We start from the raw sequence: 15,605 nt of genomic DNA on the forward strand, positions 1-15,605 counted from the left end.
TCAATGAGTTCACCCACGGAACTGTTGTTGGTGTTGGGACATTGGTTCCGCACGGACGTTATATGTTGTTGCACTTGCTATCCAGTCGGCTCCGGTTCAGTTAGCTAGTAGTAACATGTATTCTCTTTTGAGACACCGCCTCAGACTCTTATCCTTTGGCACTAAAAGCTAAACATTGTCACCGGTATGGCTGTCCCGCAACATGTCATTAATTGTGTGCATGTGTGCGAGAGGTCGATCAGTGACGACACTTAGATTAGCCTTAACGTGAGCTAGATGGAAAGACAATGTAACGTTACTGGTGAAAAAGTGATTTACCTTGGAATACTCCTCTGCCAACTTGCTGTACTTTGCTTGCAGGTCTGCAGCCATTATTGCTGGATTATGAATAGCCCCAACTTTAGCCAAGGTAACGTTAAAGCTAAAACTAGCTTTTCAGCTAGCTCTTCAGCTAATGCTAATAACACCAGCAAGTGAACACATCAGAGCTCCCGTCACACCGCTCTGTCGGGACGATGGCATTTAAGAAAGTATCTGCTGTTAAAATGACAAACAGCATTGACACTTTAATTCATGGTCGATTAAAAACACATTTGTTTTATAATGCTCACTCTCAGCAGGAGGATACCGCACGTGTTGTTGATAAATTACGTCATATGGGATCGGAGCATAGATTTGACGCATACTCGCCGATACCAGCATTTTAGGCTGTATCGGAGGCATTTCCGATACTGGTATCGGTATCGGAACAACTCTACCTTTCATGCATTCATGATGAAAGATAATACCTATTATATACATTTGATTTGGAAATAGTAGCTTGTCCAGGCAAGAAACGCCAATGCTTATAGTAGAATTCACGTTGCACCCTATAAATAGCTTCCCAGGAATTATCCCGGATCACTCTGAAATTATACTTATATTCACCATGGGATAACGCGCAAACGTATGTGTTATGTATAGGGATGGGTATCGTTAGGATTTTATCGATACTACTACTCTTATCGATACTGCTTAACGGTTCGGTACTTTATCGATACTCTTATTGGTTCTTTTTGATTATTTTGCAACAAAAAAAACTATTAATTAAGAACAGAATCGACATTGCTTTATTATTTATAACTTTATAAATAAATATTAAATAAATATAATCAATAAATATTATTTCTTCAGCAACAGTAACCATGTGACACTCGTTCACCCTATCCTCTGTCATCCTTCCTCTAGCTGCTAGGGTGAAGGGACTTTGGGCTTGGCTGGGACCGGTGGTGGTAGAGGGAGGAGGGGTGGGCTGGGACATGGTGGCTGCAGCCTCAGCCTGACGATCTATAAAAAGTTGTCATCTTTCAAATATATTTGTAGCTAAACAATTAGCTAAGCAATTATATTTTATTTATTAGCCTATTCGTAATAATTCGTAATTAGCCTAGCTAACTCCGCATCTTGGCTTACCTGCAGTGTATGTGGATGGAGATGGAACACTGCGAGCAAAGCAGTCGAAAACTGCGCATTTCTGCAGACTAATGTTTTGATAAACTTTTTCTCCTTATTTTTCTATTTTTCTCCTATCTTGATTTCATATTGCCAATTCTCCCCTCCCCTGTCTTGAACGCTGCTAGACTATGCCTCCCACTGGTCGGTTGTAGTGAGGATAGAAGCCCTGCATCACGTGTCCCCTCCGGTACACGAGGAGGCAGCCTGTCGCATCTTTTCACCAGACAACGCGGACTCTTAGTGGCGAGGAGTAACGCGTGGGAGGCTCACGCTGCCCCTGATACTTCCTGTCTCTGCTGTACAGGCGTCACCCAACCGACCTGTAGGAGTCGCTGTCCACAACGTCCAATCCCCACTAGGGATCGGTACCGAATTCGGTACTTTTGAGGTACCGAACCGAAACACGTCGGTACTACAGAGTATCGAATCAAGTGAGATACAGAGAGAGAGAAAAAAAAAAAAAAAACATTTACCTTTTTTTTTTAACTTTTTTTCTTTTCATGTCAACGTTCACACGCACAATATATGCTTACCTAGGATTTGATTTGATTCAACAACAAAGCAGTCAAAGCAATGACAAGCCGAAAACTGTCGAAATTGTAGTTATTTGAAGTTTGGATTTTTTTTTTATGACTGAGGTAGGTAAATAAAATTTCTTGAGACTAAAGTACCGAAAAAAGGTACCGTTGGGTACCGGTATCGATTCACAGGTACCGGTATCGGTTCAAATGTGAAAGGTACCCATCCCTAATCCCCACCCATCGACTTTCCACCCGCTACCTCTGCCAATTGAGATAGTATGACGACTGGCCCAAGCCGGAGGCAACGCTGACTCGGGGAGTCGAGACCGGAGTCTTTTGCATTGGTGACGAGCGCAATCTCCGCTACGCCACCCAGCCGCCTTCTGCAGACTAATGTTATGTTTTGACAAAGTTGGCAGAGCAAGTTGGCAGAGGAGTATTCCAAGGTAAATCACTTTCTCACCAGTAACGTTACATTGTCTTTCTCCCGAGAGTTAACGGCGGTCATCTTGATCGGAGTGTATATTCCACCCCACGCAAACACTGGAGTCGCGCTGTCCCTGCTTCATGACGAGGTAAATAAACTTCAAACAGCTAACGTTGATGCTGCTATTGTGGTTGTGGGTGATTTCAATAGCGCCAATCTGAGAAAAGTACTGCCAAACTTCTACCAGCACGTGACTTGTACTACCAGAGGCGGGAATATTTTAGACCACTGCTACTCGCAATTTAAGTGTGGATATAAGTCTCGAGCTGCTAGTGGTTTCGGCAAGTCAGATCATGAGGCCATCTTTCTTTGACCAAAATATAAACAAAGTCTCAAGCGCGCCCCGGTAGTATCGCGAGATGTGCAGCGATGGTCTGTAGAATCAGAGGAAACGCTCCAAGCTGCACTTGAATGTACAGACTGGAGTGTGTTCCGTGATAACACAGATAACATTAATGACTACACGGAGACAGTGCTGGACTTTGTTTGTACTTTGGTGGAAGAAACAATCCCCACTACCACAATTGGAGTTTACCCAAACCAAAAGCCCTGGGTAGACAAATCCGTCCGCAAAGCTCTAAAGGTGCGCACTAGTGGTCTGCAAGGGCCTTGAAATGAAGCCCGTGCCCAGCCCGAGCCCGTGAACTTCAGGCCCTGCCCGAAAATAAGCCCGACTGTAAATAATATTTTAAAAGGACCCGCGTGAAAACCTGAAAAAAAAACTTATTATTCAATAATTTTTTTGTATTTGTTTTAAATATTCGAAACACGGTTTTATATGAACTTAATAAATAAACAAAAACGAAAATGTCCAATAGGTCTAACTAAATAACACATATCACGCTTAAAACTAATAAAACCATTCTATAGCCTGATTAGCTAATTCTATTATATAGTCCAATATAAAATTATTTTTTTGTTTTAAATATTCTAAACACTTTATATATTAACTTAATAAATAAACAAAAACGAAAATGTCCAATAGGTCTGCCTAAATAACGCATATCAGGCTGAAAACTAAGAAGCATTTACATAGCCTGTTTCGCTCTTATTAGAATGCCGTCCCAGTGCTCGCTTATTAGACAGCCTCGTAAAACGTATTGAAGGTAGAGCTGCCGCGGTATTGATGTTTTCCTTACCGCACAAATTTGCGAAATATTTCCTACCGCCGCGGTTATTACCGCACGCACACAAAAAGAATTAAAAAAAAAGTTTGAATGCATTTTTTTTTAGTAGTCTACTCTTTATAGCATATAGCCTGCCTCTAGTCTAAATGTCTATCTTTAGAGGATGACTTTGCAGCATGAATATTGTTTGGGATTCGGCAAGCACGCATTCGTTATTTAAAGTGAAACACGGATTCGAAGTTTCCCCTCTGGTCGTGCGCCGTTCACTCGGTGTCGCGGGCAGGGGTGGTTACCCCCCCGACCCTTTCTTATCATTATTATTATAAAGTTACTACTTTATAATAAAGGCATTCGTTTTGTGGCATTAACGTTATATAGTTACACGTTCAATAACATCAGCGTATTTACTGGACCATAGCAAGGCAAGAAATACTCAATTCATATCTCAGTTCCTTTCTTTGCTCAGAGCGTGCCGAGTAGGGATGGGTACCTTTCACATTTGAACCGATACCGGTACCGGTACCTGTGAATCGATACCGGTACCCAACGGTACCTTTTTTCGGTACTTTAGTCCCAAGAAATTTAATTTACCTACCTCAGTCGTAAAAAAAAAAAATCCAAACTTCAAATAACTACAATTTTGACAGTTTTCGGCTTGTCATTGCTCCGACTGCTTTGTTGTTGAATCAAGTCAAATCCTAGGTAAGCATATATTGTGCGTGTGAACGTTGACATGAAAAAAGTCAAACATTTTTTTTTTGTTTCTCACTTGATTCGATACTCGGTAGTACCGACGTGTTTCGGTTCGGTACCTCAAAAGTACCGAATTCGGTACCCATCCCTAGTGCTGAGTTGTCCCATTCTGCGGTCTGTTAATAAAGTTTTCAATCAGACAAGTGTATAGAACGAAGGGCTTTTATTATAACATTCGTTGCAGACAGTAAAATCATTATGTCTCGTTTAGTACTCCTGAGGAGCGATGGTAGTCCACTCCGGCGGGGAGCTAAATGAGCTCTGATCCAACATGTGACGCGTCTCTCTTCTGACCAATCAGTGGTCTGCAATGTTTCACGTGACTTTTCTGGTACCCAATAGGGTCGCTTGGAACCTCGATAGAGGAGTAGGGTATATCTGCAGAGCCGCAAGCCCAACGAGAGGAGGGTACTTTATTATTATTATAAAAAAAAAGCGGTGATGCGGTATTCAGCCTACTCTTGCGGTGGGCGTGATGTAACCGCGATACCGCGGTAATGCGGTAATCGCGGCAGCTCTAATTGAAGGCTATAGAATCTTCTTTGACACACACACACACGACACAATAGCCTACTCAGTCACTATACAAACAAACAGAAAACAGAAATCAGATTTCGAGCAGAGCAACATAATGAAAGCACAACAAAACAGGGCAGCAGCACCCAGCAAATAATAAACATCAGACTCACCACTTCGCTGTTGACGTCAGCAACTCGTTGAACAACGTTAACAAAACTTCGCCAACCGGCTACATACATCCAAGAACAAATTAAAACGTTCGCCAACTGGCTATGTTCCAACACAACCAATGCCACTTCGGTCCGGTTCATTTGTTCATCAATCCACCTGAGGGTCATCACTGTTCTCCCTCGAGTTCTCCCCTGAGTTCTCGCTGCGCGCTGCGGTAATTACATCCAAATTTGTATCTGATGACAGCTTGCGCGAAAGAGAAAACGAAACTTAAGGAAAACGAAGGTTATCCTATAACCCTAGTTATATGAAAAAAAAAAAAAAGCGCAATAATTTTTTTTTAAATAAAAAAACGGTGGTGCCCGGCCCGGCCGAGCCCAAATTATTTATTTAAAAATAAAGCCCTACCCAGCCCGAACCCGTCGGGTCGGGTAGGGCCCCGTCGGGCTTGGGCAGGGTTGCAGTGCACTAGTGCGCACCTCAGCCTACAATGCCGGGCTTGTGGCAGGTAACATGAATGCTACAGGGATCAAATTGAACTTCAATATGAACAGGCTGACAGCCTGACTCTAGAGCAGGGGTGGGCAATTATTTTTCCCGGGGGGCCGAATGAGCAACTGAAAATATGTTGGCGGGCCGGGCCAAAATTCCAAACTCAATTATGCATAATATACATTTTATTTCTATATAAAAAGCAGTAAATGGCATTGTTTTGACCCCTGGTAAGAGTGTATGTTATTATTTGGCAATTAAAAGGTGAGGTTAGCTTTCAAAAATATAATTTATTCAAATAGAATTTATTTCCAAAATGATAAACAAAATGTGAAACATTAATAACAAAGGGCATGTATGAAAAAGTGCTATACAAATATTATTATTTTGAGTTTCATATACTATTGAAACAAGGATTTTCTTAGCTTTCTAAAGACATCACATCATCTTATAGCAAAAATAAACAAGACATGAAAAGTGTCCCAGTAGCCTTTTTTACTCTACATGCCTATATTAAACATTTAATGTTTTCAGAACTGTGCAAAAAAAGAAAAAAAAATATCAAGTGTCCCATTTCACTGTACCTGGACTTGGTAAACATCATGACTGAGATTGTCTGTTCACATATACTGTAGGTGGATCCAAAGAGAACCAACATCTTCTGAGCATGTTTGGAAAGTTCTCCTCCTTGAGAGCAGAGTAGAACTCTAGCAGTGATGCTGACTTAAAGTGCTCTTTCAGTAGTGAATCAGACTGCAGGTCAATGAGTTCAAGCTGAACAACTATCAACACTGCAGGTAAAGGGAGAGGAAACCAGCTGCATTTCATCCTCAACCTTTTTGAAATCTTGAAAACGCCTTGAAAATTCATCATGCAGTGCTCCCAACATGGATGAGTACCTGTGCCGGTGATCAGCTGATGGTTTGACTTCTTTCAGGGTTTTCATGTGTTTGAGATTGTTGCTGCCTAGTTGCCTTGAAATTAATTGCAACTTTGTCATGAAGGCTTTCACATGGCTATGCATTTCATGAGCAAAAATGCCCTTGCCCTGCAGTTGTGTGTTCAGTAGGGATGGGTACCGTTCACATTTGAACCGATACGGTACCGGTACCTGTGAATCGATACCGGTACCCAACGGTACCTTTTTTCTGTACTTTAGTCTCTAAAAATGTAATCTACCTACCTCAGTTGTGAAAAAAGAAATCCAAACTTCAAATAACCACACTTTCGACCGTTTTCGGCTTGCCCCGACTGCTTTGTTGTTGAATCAAGTCAAATCCTAGGTAAGCGTATATTGTGCGTGTGAACGTTGACATGAAAAGAAAAAAGAAAAAAAGGTAAATTTATTTTATTTTTTATTATTTTTTATTATCATGTAATCTTTCGCGGGCCGGTCACAATCATCCCGCAGGCCGTATCCGGCCCGCGGGCCGTACAATGCCCAGGTCTGCTCTAGAGCTATGTGGCAGGGCCTCAGAACGATGACAGATTACAAAGGCACCTCCCTCAAACTGAACAGTGACATCTCCTTAGCAAATGATCTCAATACCTTCTATGCGAGGTTTGAGGCTGGGAATAACAGCACCAGCCTACAAACCACTGCAATAGAGGGGGGGGGGGGGGGGGGGGGGGGGGCGCTGCTGATGGAGACTCTGTGTTCAGGATAACAGAACATGAGGTGGGGAGGACCTTTAAGAAAGTGAATATCAGGAAGGCAGCAGGACCGGACGGTATCCCCGGCCGCGTCCTAAAAGTCTGTGCCGACCAACTGGCCCCAGTACTCACTGACATATTTAACCTGTCCTTAGAACAGGCTGTCATCCCCACCTGTCTGAAGAAGTCCACCATTATCCCTGTACCCAAAAAATCCAAGCCTGCTTGCCTCAACGACTACCGCCCTGTAGCTCTCACCTCCATAGCCATGAAGTGCTTTGAGAAGCTAGTGAAGGGCTACATCTGCTCCTCCCTCCCCATCAACCTGGACCCCTGCAATTTGCATACCGCCCCAACAGGTCCACGGAGGACGCCATAGCCCATGTGCTGCACACAGCAGCATCACACCTGGACAAGAGGCAGGGGAACTATGTGAGAATGCTATTCATCGACTATAGCTCAGCATTCAATACCATAGTCCAGTGGTTCTCAAACTTTTTACACCAAGTACCACCTGAGAACGTAGCTACCACCATATGACCGGCGTTAAAATACAGTCTATTCAGCTATGCACAGTTCACGGCTTCACGCAGGAGGCAAATGTATTCCTAATACCATTATTTATTGTTAACTTTTGTCAGACACAGCCACAATGTACAAAGGGATAGCACTAGAACTAGCAAACGCTTCCACACAACGCACAAGGGGCATTGAGAACATAATACCGGTAACTAACATTCTCACATGGCAAGTGAGAAAATTAAGAACAACTGTATTTCAGCAAATGTACTTAATTCTCTCTCTATCTCTCTCTCTCTCACACAGCAAGCAATTGTCCGTCATTCTCTCACGCGCGCACACACACACACACACACACACACACACACACACACACACACACACACACACACACACACACACACACACACACACACACACACACACACACACACACACACTTATTTTGTTACAAAAACTTAATTTCCTGCATTCTGGTGCAGGAATTTTTGAATTTTTACCCTTTAAATGACAGTGTTTGTGATGGGCATCACAAATTATTGTAAAAAAGAAAAGAAAACACATTCAATAAATTTTTTAATGTTTACCCTTTAAATGCCAGTTTGTGTGATGGCATCACAAATTATTGTTAAAAAAACACAAAAAAGTAAAATATTTTCAATATATCAAATGCAAAGTACATTTTTCTGTGGGGGATTATTACAGGCTAGGCATGTGTCAATGATTGGCAGCAACACAGATTTTGATGGATTTTTTGTAATGTCAGTGTTGTGAAGGATCAGATTAAACCGAATATATATATTTATTTATGGATATATATTTAATAGTATTTGTATATCGTTTGATATCCCTTGTATATTCCTTGTACATATATACGGAATATCCCTTTATTCTACTACAGCCCATAATAGTTCATTCTCTTATTGGACAAAAGGACCAGGCGCCAGGGACAAGCCCCTGGCGTTCAAGTTCAAAGGTACCGACGAGACATGCCTTTACTAGCCTCAGCTCCGCGCAGGAATACGGCTACCGAAAGCAGAGCGGCACTACTTGTCCACCGTGCATATAAATATGGCGCAAGAAATGTAGAATTCCTCTTAGTCCTTTACCCTTCTACCCAACTAAGTAACAAGACGTGAAGCCTCACCCCACGATACCGCGTGCGGTGTAGTACGGCCTGTTTGGCCTTAGAATAGCAGTGAGACCTCGTGCGAATTAATAGCTGAATTGCCAGAGTTTGGCACCGTATTTCTATTAAGTAATAATAGTCTATTATGTATGGTGCATCGTTCGGTTGGAGTTCTAAAGTGAGCAGCACCCCCATCGTTTCCTCGCGTTATCTAGAGTCTTAACCAGGTTGGGCAGACCACGCGTGGTGCTTTCATCCGAGGAGTTCTGGGCGAGGACGAGTGGACCTGCACATTGGATTACCTACCCCGACGACTGCTGAGCCCTATACGGCATGGAATATCTATTTGCTTTGGTGCTTTGATTTGTGGAGCGGATAATCGCCAACACCGGTGAGTGTTGGATTTACCCCGAGAGGAGCCAAGGTGAGACGGCGCTCAGACCAGACTGAGGTCGCCTCGCTTCTTCTTCGTTGTGGACTGACAGCGACAGCTACAGCTATCGTCTACAAGAGAGCCCAAGTGTATTCATCTGCGGATCAAGGTTCTACGGGCACTGTGTTCTGTACCTGGACTCTCCCTAGAAATCGTTGACCAGACGGGATACAGCCGACGGCTCTCCTACCCCCCCTACTGGCTTACAACCGGCGGGACCCCTTCAGTATATTATCCAGCTATAATCATTAAGTGACCATCGCTATAATCCCCTAAGAGCCAGGTTGTATACTTGCTTCCTGTGTAACCAGAGATTGGACATTCAGTGTTGATTTGCATACGAGTACTCATTTGCCTTACAAGAGCATTCAATTCAAATCATAAATGTAATAAGTAACTATTATATGTACCCTTTGCTATATATTAAATATTTGACTATTACCTTTGTGTGGACCTGATTTCATATGTGGGAAAGTGTTCATCATACTTAGATATCGTGTACTGTATGGCCAGTAATTAAAGTACATAAAGCGGTAGTGGTTTAATGATACCATACTTATCAATACAGTCAGGGAATTGTACCCCTCAGTTACAGTCAGATTTAACACCAACTCTTTTCAGAAAAGTGGGAGTACTTCATTTTTTATCTGACATTACAAAAAATCAAAAAATAAATGGTTATGATCAGGGCTAGGCCTGCCACGATAACACATTTTGCTGGGCGATTAATTGCCCCCGAAAATATCGCGATAAGCGATATTATTGCGACCGGTTTAGAGCATTTTTTTGAGAAATTTATTTCCCAAAACTTTTATTTTGAAGCCCACCGCTCCGTCTTTTCCGGTTTAAGACTTTTATTTTGAAGCCCACCGACCGGACCGGAAGTATTGTTGTGATTATCCTAGCCGACAACTTGTCTCGTCCGGTTGTGTTTTTTAGTTTTAACGTTAGCTACTAACGTTAGATGCAGCTACTACAGGCAATCAACGATGAGGAGGAAGCGTCAAAGCAGTATATAATAGAATAGCTGTGGTGCGTAGGCACTGCAGCACGACTCGAAAACGACCCGTTATAATAAATTAATTCATGTTTAACTTGTCCCCGTCTCCAGTGCTTTGACTAGCCCCACCCGTTCATTGTAAACAATGATGCATGTAATTGTATTAACGTTATTCTGTGTTATTCTAACGTTACACTACAAATAACGCTACTTGGTTAAAAGGAGCAACACTATTGAGAAATGTAGTTAAGCTATATGTGGCGTTGCTACTGCCCCACGGAGCTCCCGTGCTGTGCTCTGTAGTAACGCCAGCGGCCAACCCACACGGAGAGAGACTGCAAGGGGCACTGGTTCCGCCTGAATGAATGAACGAATGAGAACTTTATTTAACAGATTGCAGAATGGGTACAATACAGTACGGCTCAATACATACAATTGTTAAGGGGATGCAGACCTGAGAAAGACGTTTGTCTTGTTTCCATCAGGGTCCCCCATTTTCAATTCATATAGACAATCATTAAAACAAACGCGCAAATAGCAATTAATCGCGCCCGTCAAAATCATTGCATTCATTTTAATTATCGCGGCAATTAATCGATTTATTGCTTATCACGGCAGGCCTAATCAGGGCTGAAGTTGAATTAAAGATTTATGGTTGTTCCCCACTTAGGTTATCCAACTATCGCGCCGCCGCAACCAGAAACACTGGCCTGGCCTGCTTCTAAGTTCAGTGGCCTTAGACGGACAATTTTCTTTTTTTTTGTGCTTTTTTGGAAATGTTTTCAAGTACCACCAGCAGTACCACCAAGTACCACAGTTCGAGAACCACTGCCATAGTCCCCTCCAAACTCATAGCCAAGCTCAGGGACCTGGGCTTGAACTATGACCTCTGCCAGTGGGTCTTGGACTTCCTGACGGGCAGACCCCAGGTGGTGAGAGCAGGCAACTGCACCTCCTCATCCATCACTCTCAACATAGCTGTGTCCTGAGTCCCCTCCTCTACTCTCTGTACACACATGACTGTGTGGCACAGCGGAACAACAACACAATCATCAAATTTGCTGACAACACAGTAGTGGTGGGCCTGATCTCTGGAAACGACGAGAGGGTCTACCTGGAGGAGGTTAAGGTTCTAGCTGGATGGTGTCAAGAGAACTGCCTCTCCCTGAACGTCAGCAAAACAAAGGAGACGATTGTGGACTTTAGGAGATGAACAATAACAGGCCAGCAACACACACACTCACTTTAAATAAACAACACACTGGACGGGGCGGAGCTAGGCGATCATGGAGTAGACGTGTTTCACGTGAGCTCCCTTCTATCGTGCGAAATATACTTTTCTCCCCATTAGTCTTTATTTTATTTTTATTTTGTATTTGTCTGCTTGTTGAGTCGTCGAGTTTCAACTACTGTCGTCGACTTTTTTCAACTTTCTGCGATGTCGGTGGTGGAGACCAGATCCATGAGCGCCCCAGCCAGCAAACTGCCACCGGGCCTGACCGGGCCGTCGCCCGGTATCAATGAGATAAGCGAAGCTGTACTCTCGGTCATGACCAAACTCCATGCAGACTTTGAGACACGCTTCGCTGAAACACAAAGAAAAGTGCAGGCGGAATTTTTTGATAACCTTCATCGAGAGATGTCAGAGGAAATTAGGTTGGCGGTAGACCCGTTGAGAGACAAGATGGAGTCGCTGCACGTTGTCTCCTCGGCTAATGCTAACGAACTAGCCACGCTAACGACAGAGGCCTCACTACAAGGCGAGAGGATAGCGGGTCTGGAGACCTCCCTGCTGGCTAGGCAGGCTGAAGTTGCCAAACTACAGTCGGTAATTGTGGAAATGCAGTCCCGGGAGAGACGCTACAACATCAGGATTGTTGGTGTACCGGAGGTCAATGAGGGAGGCCGGCTCTCGGAGACCATGCCGGAATTGCTGCAGGAAATACTGGGGAAAGATGTCCTCCCCACCCCTCCCGTATGTGAGTCGGCCTACAGAGCGGGCAGGACCAGTCCTGGAGTGAACAAAGAGCCGAGGCCCATCATTGTCAAGCTGAACAGGCTTCAGCAGAGGGAACTCATCATGCGGTCGGCCCGTGCCAGAAGCGGTAAACTAAGTCTTGGCGATCACAAAGTGGCCATTTTCGAAGACTTTACGCCGGAGGTTCAAGCACAGAGAGGCGAATACAAAGTGGTCATGTCCAGGCTATGGAAACTAGGCCTGAGGCCTACGCTATTCGCTCCCGCGAAATTATCTGTGCTGGGTAAGGACGATGATCGGCGTTCATTTTGGTCGTTGGCTAAAGCGAAGGAATATCTCGAGGGGATAGCCGAGACTGTAGCTTGATATCTATGTCGGGTGAGTGACTTGGCGATGTGGGCCTGAATACCGTAATTCCTCTAATAGTAACCGGTATTCAATTAAAAACCGGGTCTCTATTAATGACCGGGTGCGCTGTTGAGCTAAGCAATTATAAGCCGGCCTCCTAATACAAGCCGGGTTTCATGTATATTAGAGGAATTACGGTATTTCCCTCAACGGATTTACCATAGGCAATATATTTAGTTATTGTTGTTATATGCTGGCCTGGCTGTGCAGTAAATACCATATAATGGTATGGTGTTAATGTTTACCAAGAGAGTAAGCCTACCTCAGAATTGTATAAAACAAAGTTATTATTATTATTATTATACCAGTATTGTGATTGCACTATTTTACTTTATTTAACTTTTTTTGACCACCTGTAATTGCACTGTTTACTACCGTATTTCATACAGTACTTGGTTTCAATAAATGAACCCAGTACATTTTACTGGGTTCAAACTGACACAAAATGTTGATTTATTCATTATGATCCGTTTGAAAATTAGAAATATAGGCCTCTCTCTTATACATGCCTCCTCCTAATACAAGCCTGGTATCCGCTACAGTTGAAACAAATACAAGTCGGGGTTACTATTAGAGGAATTACGGTACATTGATAGGGCCGACTACTCACAAATGCTTGCGGTCATGCCCAGACATGCTAACTGTCCACTGCCCATCCAAACTAGCGGGGCTTCCCAATGACTTCTGTTACTTGCTAATGCTGACCTCATGGTCGTACTTGTGTGTCGCCTCTATGAAAGCTAGCGAGCTAGCTGAACAATGTACATAACAGATTCTAACGTGCTAGCCGGATTCATCACTAGCTTACGCGCTAGCGTCGGGCTAGCTAGCAGGCTGCGTCTATCGCCTGCGCCGAGACATTCGAGACCCGTTAATGTTTACGTATTTTGGTTGTTGTTGCTGTTTAAGTGACATCGGTTTGCACAATTCAACAGTGATCGGGTCCTTAACTAACTTCTTGTATGCTTTTATTTTTATATCCAGGCTGTTTTGAGCTTTGGGCTCCAGTAGTAGAAGGTCGGTTGAATATATATATACAATATATGATAACAGGTTGTGTCAGGTATAGCTTATTACTATCCCCGGGTTAATGAAGGTGTTTAATTCTATTCTTACATAGGTTATGTCATTCCAGCCGTTGTGCCTGATCAGAGGGGCTGTTACATGTGTGCACTTTGACCATAACCCCCTTTTTTCCCTTTCTTCTTATTGTCGATGTTTAAATGACATCCGTTTGCGCAATTTACCTGTGATCCGATCCTGCCTTAGACTATCTGCTGGTATGCTTTAATTTAATTTTGTTTTGAATTTTCCTTTATCCATTTATGCTATAACATTGCGACGCAGACTCGGAAGTAGATGGTTACAGGGTTGATGTTGAGTTATTATATAATAATGGCTATTTTTTCCATTATAGTTGTCTCATGTTAGGGCCAAGGCTCACGGTGGTTTTCGACCGATATCTTTATTGAATTTAATTTTTATTTGTGTTTATTGGACTAGTGGGGGTTTAATCAGGGGTTTATCTAGAGGGGGGTCGGAGTGGAGAGCGTCTTATTGGATCCATGACTCCAGTGGGAAATGATAGGAAGATGACCATCCTTAGTGGATGGGGCATAGGGAGGGGATTGGAGAGTGGGTATAGGAGGGTTTATAATAGGACGGGTGGGTTAGGGTTTAGAGTAGAAGGAGGGGGGGTTGTAACTGGGGTGGTATTTTTCTGTGTTTTATGTACTGTTGTCTTATATGTGTGTAATTGTTCCTCCTCTGAACTCCTGGGATTGACCATCTGGGCCCGCCTGGATCAGCGCCTCTGTACTCAGCCTGGCTGCACTGGTATGTTCTCTACGCATTTAGACAAACTCGACCATGGCTAAATTGAATATTTTTATTTGGAACGCAGGGGGTCTTAACGCCCCACACAAGCGTGCCAGTGTCCTTTGGTTATTGAAGAGAAGAAATATTGACATTGCTCTCCTTAGTGAGACGCATTTATTGGTGGGTGATGTGTCAAGGCTAGCAAATCGACAATATCACGTTATCTCCTCATCCTCAGCCGATGATAAGACGAGAGGAGTCGTCATAGTTACAAGACGTAACCTTGATATCAAAGTCCTGGATGTGTGGTCGAACACGGAGGGAAGGATTACTATAGCAAAAGTTGAGTTCTCTCATAGGAAGATGGCAATAATAGCATTGTATGCCCCTAACACATTTGATTCAGCGTTCTATAATACAATCACGAAGAATATGTTGGAACTTACTGGATACGCTCTCATTGTGGGTGGCGATTTTAATGCATGCTGGGATGCGGAGATGGATAGGTCCGGGTCCTCTGAAACAAGTGACCAAAAACGGTCCTCTAAGGCCCTCAGGATGTGGGCCCAGGACACGGGGCTCGCAGACCTATGGCGCTTATCCAATCCCACCCTCAAGGATTACTCTCACCTGTCAGCCAGACACAAAACCTTCTCTGGAATAGACTATGCATTCGCGTCCCCTAATATGTTTGATAGTTTCGACATCTCATTGGTTCCCCTGGCTCTCTCGGACCACAAGGGGATTTTCCTTACGGCAACCTTTTGCAGGCTCTCCACGAGAGCTCCCAGGTGGCGTTTTAACTCAACCTTATTAAAGAACGATGATTTCTGTTCTGAGTTCTGGAGTAAACTAGCTGAATTCTTGCAGATCAATGTTGGCACGGTCGATGACCCCAGGGTCCTATGGAACGCATTGAAAGGATTTATCAGGGGTCATGTCACACTTTTCGCCTTCAATTTGCGTAAATCCCGGTCAAAAAAACTAGAAGGACTGGAAACATTATATGCGGACCTATACGCATCTTTGCAAACTAACTATAGTGAACGACTAAACACACAACGTAAGATAGTCAAGAAAGAAATAAACTCCATACTTAAACA

At 43.4% G+C, this 15,605-nt stretch overlaps 1 protein-coding gene across 2 annotated transcripts in view; it reads right to left on the reverse strand.

Annotated features, from left to right (window-relative positions):
• mettl16 (methyltransferase 16, N6-methyladenosine) overlaps positions 1–15,605 on the reverse strand; it is a 187,463-nt gene that overhangs the window by 9,074 nt on the left and 162,784 nt on the right. The gene's annotated exons all lie outside the window — the stretch shown is intronic.

This window comes from Notolepis coatsorum (assembly GCF_963971535.1).
Source record: "Notolepis coatsorum genome assembly, chromosome: 1".
Lineage (NCBI taxonomy): Eukaryota > Metazoa > Chordata > Actinopteri > Aulopiformes > Paralepididae > Notolepis > Notolepis coatsorum.